Consider the following 6,000-nt stretch of genomic DNA (forward strand, 5'->3'; position numbering starts at 1 on the left):
TTTTTTTTTAAAAGAAGAACCGTTCTGAAAACCAGGAAGTCCACCATCAAGTGCCTCATATGACTTTACCTCATTCCAGAAAGGTGTCTGCAGAAGGGATAAAACACAAGAGGCTTTGTAACAAAGCAAGCTCATGGTGCCTTAGCCAATCTAGAAAACAACAAACTCATAACAGCATTAATCCCTCCTAAGAAGGCCCCACCCCTCCCCAAAGTGCACAATAGTAATCACATACATGCAGTCATACAGCACCTGTGTTCATAGAAAAGGGTTTTGTAAAGTTTGAAAAGAAAAACAATAAGCTGGGTGGGGTGGTACACATCTGCAAATCTAGCTACTTGGAAAGCTTAGGCAGGATTTTGAATTTGTGGTCAGCCTTACCAGCATCCAGAAAGCCTTGTCACAAAATAATTAAATAACTAACAGAAAAGGTAGAATACTTGGGGTTTTTTTGGGGGGGGCGGGGAGATGATCAAACCCAGGAACTTGTTCATGCTAGCCAGTATTCTGCCACTGAACTACATTCCTAACCTTTGTTGTTTTTAGATAAGGTCTCACTATGTAGCCCAGGCTGGCCTTGAACTCTCAACCCTCCTGCTCAGCCTCCAGAGTACTGAGATTATAGACATGTATCACTGTGCCCAACTAGGACACTCTTTTAAATGCAGAATTATGTGCATTGCTTTGTATAGATGAATGATTTGAAACTTGTTAAGGAATAGCTATCCCTTAATATAGCCCTCATAATAAATTTATACCATTCTATAAGTTTATACATCATAAGAAGTATTTATAAATTATGAGAAGTACTTTATCTGTAAAACCCACAGAAAGTTTAAAAAATTAGGCCAGAGATAACCTGGCATTAGAAAACAAGATGGGAGCCATAGGAAGTGGTGGGAGGAGCTGAGTGGGCATATGAATAGCTGTCAGATGATGGTCCTCGGTGGGTAGGTGGATGGGTGAGGGAAGCCAAGTTAGACCTACTAGCCACGGCAAGAGTGACAGCTGACTTGTTATTTATGCTTCGCTGAATACTTGGGTCCTCAGTCTGTGCAGCTACATCCCAGGAAGTGGCCAGACCACAGGGCCTCTCGTGCTCCTCCATTTAATGCATCACAACTGGAATAGAGTCATGAGTTAGAATCTGATGCGTCAGAGCCTCCATTGAAGAGGAAGTTCCATCATATTCAAGTTTATCCCTTTAAAATGAATGAGCCACATTATCCAGTGATAATGCTGGTAGCACACCAATACTACTGATGTACAGTTCTTAGTTAACTACAAAACCTTCTAAAATATATCTTACAATAAAAGATGAAGTAATATACAAACTATAAACTATGCACTTTATTATTTTTTTCTTTTTTTTAAATTTAATTTATTAGTTTTCTTTTCAGTAAATACAGGCAGTTTGGTACCATTGTTTAGGCTCATCTGTGATCTACCCCCTCCCATTGGACCCTCCTTGTTGATGAAAATGGGTCGTGCATTGTGGAGTTGGCCCCCAGTTATTGGTATGATAAATGTCTCTGCAAATCATGACCCAACATGTGACTCTGACATTCTTTCCGCCCTCTCTTCTGCAAAATTTCTCTGAGCCATGTTGGGTTCATTTTTGGTCTGCTTCAGTGCTGAGGTGTTGGGGGCCTCTGAGGTGCTGGCTCTCTGATTTGGTAGGAGTTGATTTTTCTCTGCGTTGGTCTCCTTCCCCTTTGTGCTGGTATCCGGTTCACAGGAAAACATCACCCTTGCTTGTTTCACCATAAACTCTGCACTTTAAATGCTATGTACATGAATTACAGAAATCCTGTTCTATTGAAGATATATAAATATAATTCTCTTCTTCTTTTCTACATTTCTATCCTATTACTCTGTGATCAAGTAGTCAAAATCATGTCAAGAGGCCAATTATGACTGATGTGGGTCATAAAACTTGTGCTAATTTTTGGTTACAGACAACTCCTGGAGGTTGTTTGAAAGTTGAGGGGGCATGTTGGGGGACATGATGAGTTGAACAAGAAAGGATTCCTATATGGGCACAAACTCAACTCTGCAAATGCAACTTAAGAATCACTAAAAGGAAAAACTACTTATTCTTGCCAAATTGCACCATTTATTGCATCAGGACTTATCATTGTTGTCTGCCTGGCTCGTTAGCATTTCATTCTGATTTGTAGAGAGATGTTACAGAGTCATGATCTTTTAGAATCATAGTGTAGCTCTTCAATTCTACAGAGAGAAGAAAATGCAGAGAAATGAGATACCAGCTTCTAGAAGGCTTAAAGTTCTGAATATGAACTCAACCTCTGCCACGGGTGTCATCACCCATTTTGAAATTTCCAGGAACTGGTAAGAAGGCAGGCATACTCAAAAGAGAGAACCAGTTGCTTAGAGAAACCATAAAAGCTATTTACATAACTATTAGTTCTTTAGACATGTGGAACCACTGAGAAAATCCCCTCCTGTACCATCTCTGTATGACAAGTGGATGAAAACTTGAACATGAGTCCTGTTTTCCTAGAATGTTCCTTGGAGCCCTAAGGTACTCTCGAGATGGCTTAGTTTTTCCTAGATTTTCTAAGGGGTTTCTAGAAAGTTATCAACAGGACTCCTAAGCCTATTGCCAGGCCTTCCCTCCTACTATAAAAATTCTGCTCTTGAGCCAGGCATGGTGGTGCATGCCTTTAATTCCAGAACTTGGGAAGCAGAGGTAAGAGGATCGCCATGAGTTCAAGGCCACCCTAGACTACAGAGTGAATTCCAGGTCAGCCTGGGCAAGACCCTACCTCAAAGAAAAAAAAATCTGCTCTTATATGTGGTTTAAATTGAGAATGTCAGTAATATTTAATGGGATTTCCATTGTTACAAAAAGTAGAAAATCCTGAGTAGAGGTGTACTTAAAACCAAGATCTCTATCATCACATAGCAGAGATATTTATTAAATATATTTCTAAGTTCAAAACTAGGCAATACTTAAAAGGCATTTTTAGAACTAGTGCTATGACTTGTGCAGGGATATAGAAATGATTTAGGGGGCTGGAGAGATAGATGGCTTAGTAGTTAAGGTGATTGCCTGTAAAGCCTAAGGACTCAGGTTCAAATCCCCAGTACTCATGTAAAGCCAGATGAACAAAGTAATGCATGTGTCTGGAGTTTGTTTGCAATGGCTAAAGGCCCTGGTGCACTCATTCTCTCCCTCTCTCTCTCTCTCTCTCTCTCTCTCTCTCTCTTTCTCTCTCTCCCTCCAAAGAAATAAGTAAATAAATAAATAGAACAGATTTAGAAATGATTTAGGGTTGGGAGTGAGGGAATCTGGGCTCTAGGTTCAGAACCTAGACTGTCACAATGGGCTTGGTCACCCAACCTGTTTTTTTTTTTTTTTTTCTCCTTCTTCTTCTTTTTTTTGTGTGTATGTGTGAACAAATATTTGTTGATTATCTCGTGCTTCACTCTCATACTAATACATAGATATCAGTGTGAGATACCGCCCTACTCCAATGTGTTTAAGTGTGTGACCTCAGAGTTTGAGGGCACTATGTTTAAATATGGTTTGTCCCCACCAATTCCCATACTGAAATTCCACTGCCAGTATAACTATAAAAGGTTATGTGGCCTTGAGGAGTTTCTGGGTCATGGAGGCCCCACCCCCATGAAAGGATGAAGGTAGCCCTGTCAAGAGTGGGTTAGTTATAATATGAGCATATTGTGATAAAGCATGCTTCCCCTTGGTCTTCCTCACTTCCTCAGCTTTGTTCCATGAGTTGAAGCAGCACAAGGCCTTTATCAGAAGCCCAGCGGATGTAGCTGCCTGTTCTTAGACTTCTACCTTTCAGAACTGTGAGCTAAAATCAAACAACAACAACAAAAACTCTTCTCTTTTCTTTATTTATTATTAGATATGGACATATAGCTCTCTTTTCTTTATAAGTTACCCAGAGCCCAGTGTTCTATTACAGCATCAAAAGATGGACTAAGTCATAGGGTCTATGTAAGTATGTGTTATGACTCTGTTTATTTAACAAAATGGTCTATCTCTTTGTGTTACTGTTCTCACTATGACAAAATATCTGTCAACATGACTTAAGGAAGGAAGAGTTTATTTTGCCTCAGGGTTAAAGGGATATAGTCCCACCCTAGTAGAAAGCATGACAGCAGGGTCATGAGGTGGCTGATCACATTGCATCAAGTCTGGACTCAGAGCAACACATGTGAATGCTTCACTCACTCTATCCTTCCTACCTAGTCAGGAGCCCCAGCCCATTGCACAGTGCCACCTACATTCAGGAGGGTTTTCCCACCTCAGTTAAGTATGTCTGCAAATGCTGCATAGACATACCCAGAGGTGAATCTTTTCATTAATTATAAACCCAGTCAAATTGACAGTGACTGTAAGCACTCTGTTTTGAAGTACAGAGATACTCTCAGGGACTGGCATTGGGACTTCAATGTGTCTTTTCTTGGGATGGTGAAGAAGACCCTACTCACCCTATAAAGTTAATTTAACATTTTGATCCTTCTATTACTTGAAGGCCATTTTTAAAATTAAACTATATTTATTTTATTTCATGTTAGTATTTTTTTTTAATTTTTTATTTATTTATTTGAGAGCGACAGACACAGAGAGAAAGACAGATAGAGGGAGAGAGAGAGAATGGGCACGCCAGGGCCTCCAGCCTCTGCAAACGAACTCCAGACACGTGCACCCCCTTGTGCATCTGGCCAACGTGGGACCTGGGGAACCGAGCCTCGAACCGGGGTCCTGAGGCTTCACAGGCAAGCGCTTAACCGCTAAGCCGTCTCTCCAGCCCCTCATGTTAGTATTTTTTGTAGCCTAGGCTGGCCTGGGCTTATTTTGTAGCTCAAACCCATCCCATTATTTCTTTTAAGTTTTGTTTTTCTTTAATTTTCTTTATTTATTTAAGAGTGACAGACAGAGAGAAAGGGGCAGATAGAGAGAGGGAGAGAGAGAGAATGGGTGTGCCAGGGCCTCCAGCCACTGCAAACGAACTCCTGATGTGTGCGCCCCCTTGTGCATCTGGCTAACATGGGTCCTGGGGAGTCAAGCCTCGAAGTGGGGTCCTTAGGCTTCACAGGCAAGCGTTTAACTGCTAAGCCATCTCTCAAGCCCCCCCCCCCCTTTTTTTTAAGGTAGGGTCTCACTGTAGCCCAGGCTGATCTGGAAATCATTCTGTAGTCCCAGGCTGGCCTCTAACTCACAGCAATCCTCCTACCTCTGTCTCCCAAGTGCTGGGGTTAAAGGCGTGCACTATCATGCCTGCCTTTCTTTTCTTTTCTTTTTTCTTTAGTATTTACTTATTTATTTGAGAGCAAGAGAATGAGAGAGAAAGAATGGGGCAACAGGGTCGCTTGCCACTGCAAGTGAACTCCAGACACATGTACCACATTGTTCCTCTGGTTTTGCCTGGGTACTGGGGAATCAAACCAAAGCCTTCAGGCTTTGCAAGCAAGCATCTGTTATCACTGAGCCATCTCTCCAGCCCCCACACCCCATTACTTTTTCTTCTCCTAGTGTAGTGGTTTCCACACGTTAGCCTCTTGAGTGGTTTAGAAAAATGGTGGTCTTGATTGCTTTTGCTGTGTTTCCTATCTTCTCTCTTGCCACCTTCCTTATTATCTAACATGTATTTATCAGGCATATATTTTGTTTGTACTACTGTATTCATCTGTCAGTATTTAAAACTGTCTTCTAACCATCAGCTTCAGTTGGCTTTCATTACACTATAATTGTCAACTCAACTATTTAACAAATACCTGCAGTTTGCAAAGAGTATCTTACAACTGCTCCTCCAGACACAAAATGGCCTGGATGTCCATGACCTCACAGTGCCTGACACTACCTACACAAGACTATAACAGAAGGAAAAGATCATGACATCAAAATAAGAGAGAGTGACTGAGAGGTGGAGGGGATATGATGGAAAGTGGAGTTTTAAAAGGGAAAGTGGGGGGGGAGGAAGGAAATTACCATGGGATATT

Source organism: Jaculus jaculus, chromosome 4, assembly GCF_020740685.1.
Source record: "Jaculus jaculus isolate mJacJac1 chromosome 4, mJacJac1.mat.Y.cur, whole genome shotgun sequence".
NCBI classification, from domain to species: domain Eukaryota; kingdom Metazoa; phylum Chordata; class Mammalia; order Rodentia; family Dipodidae; genus Jaculus; species Jaculus jaculus.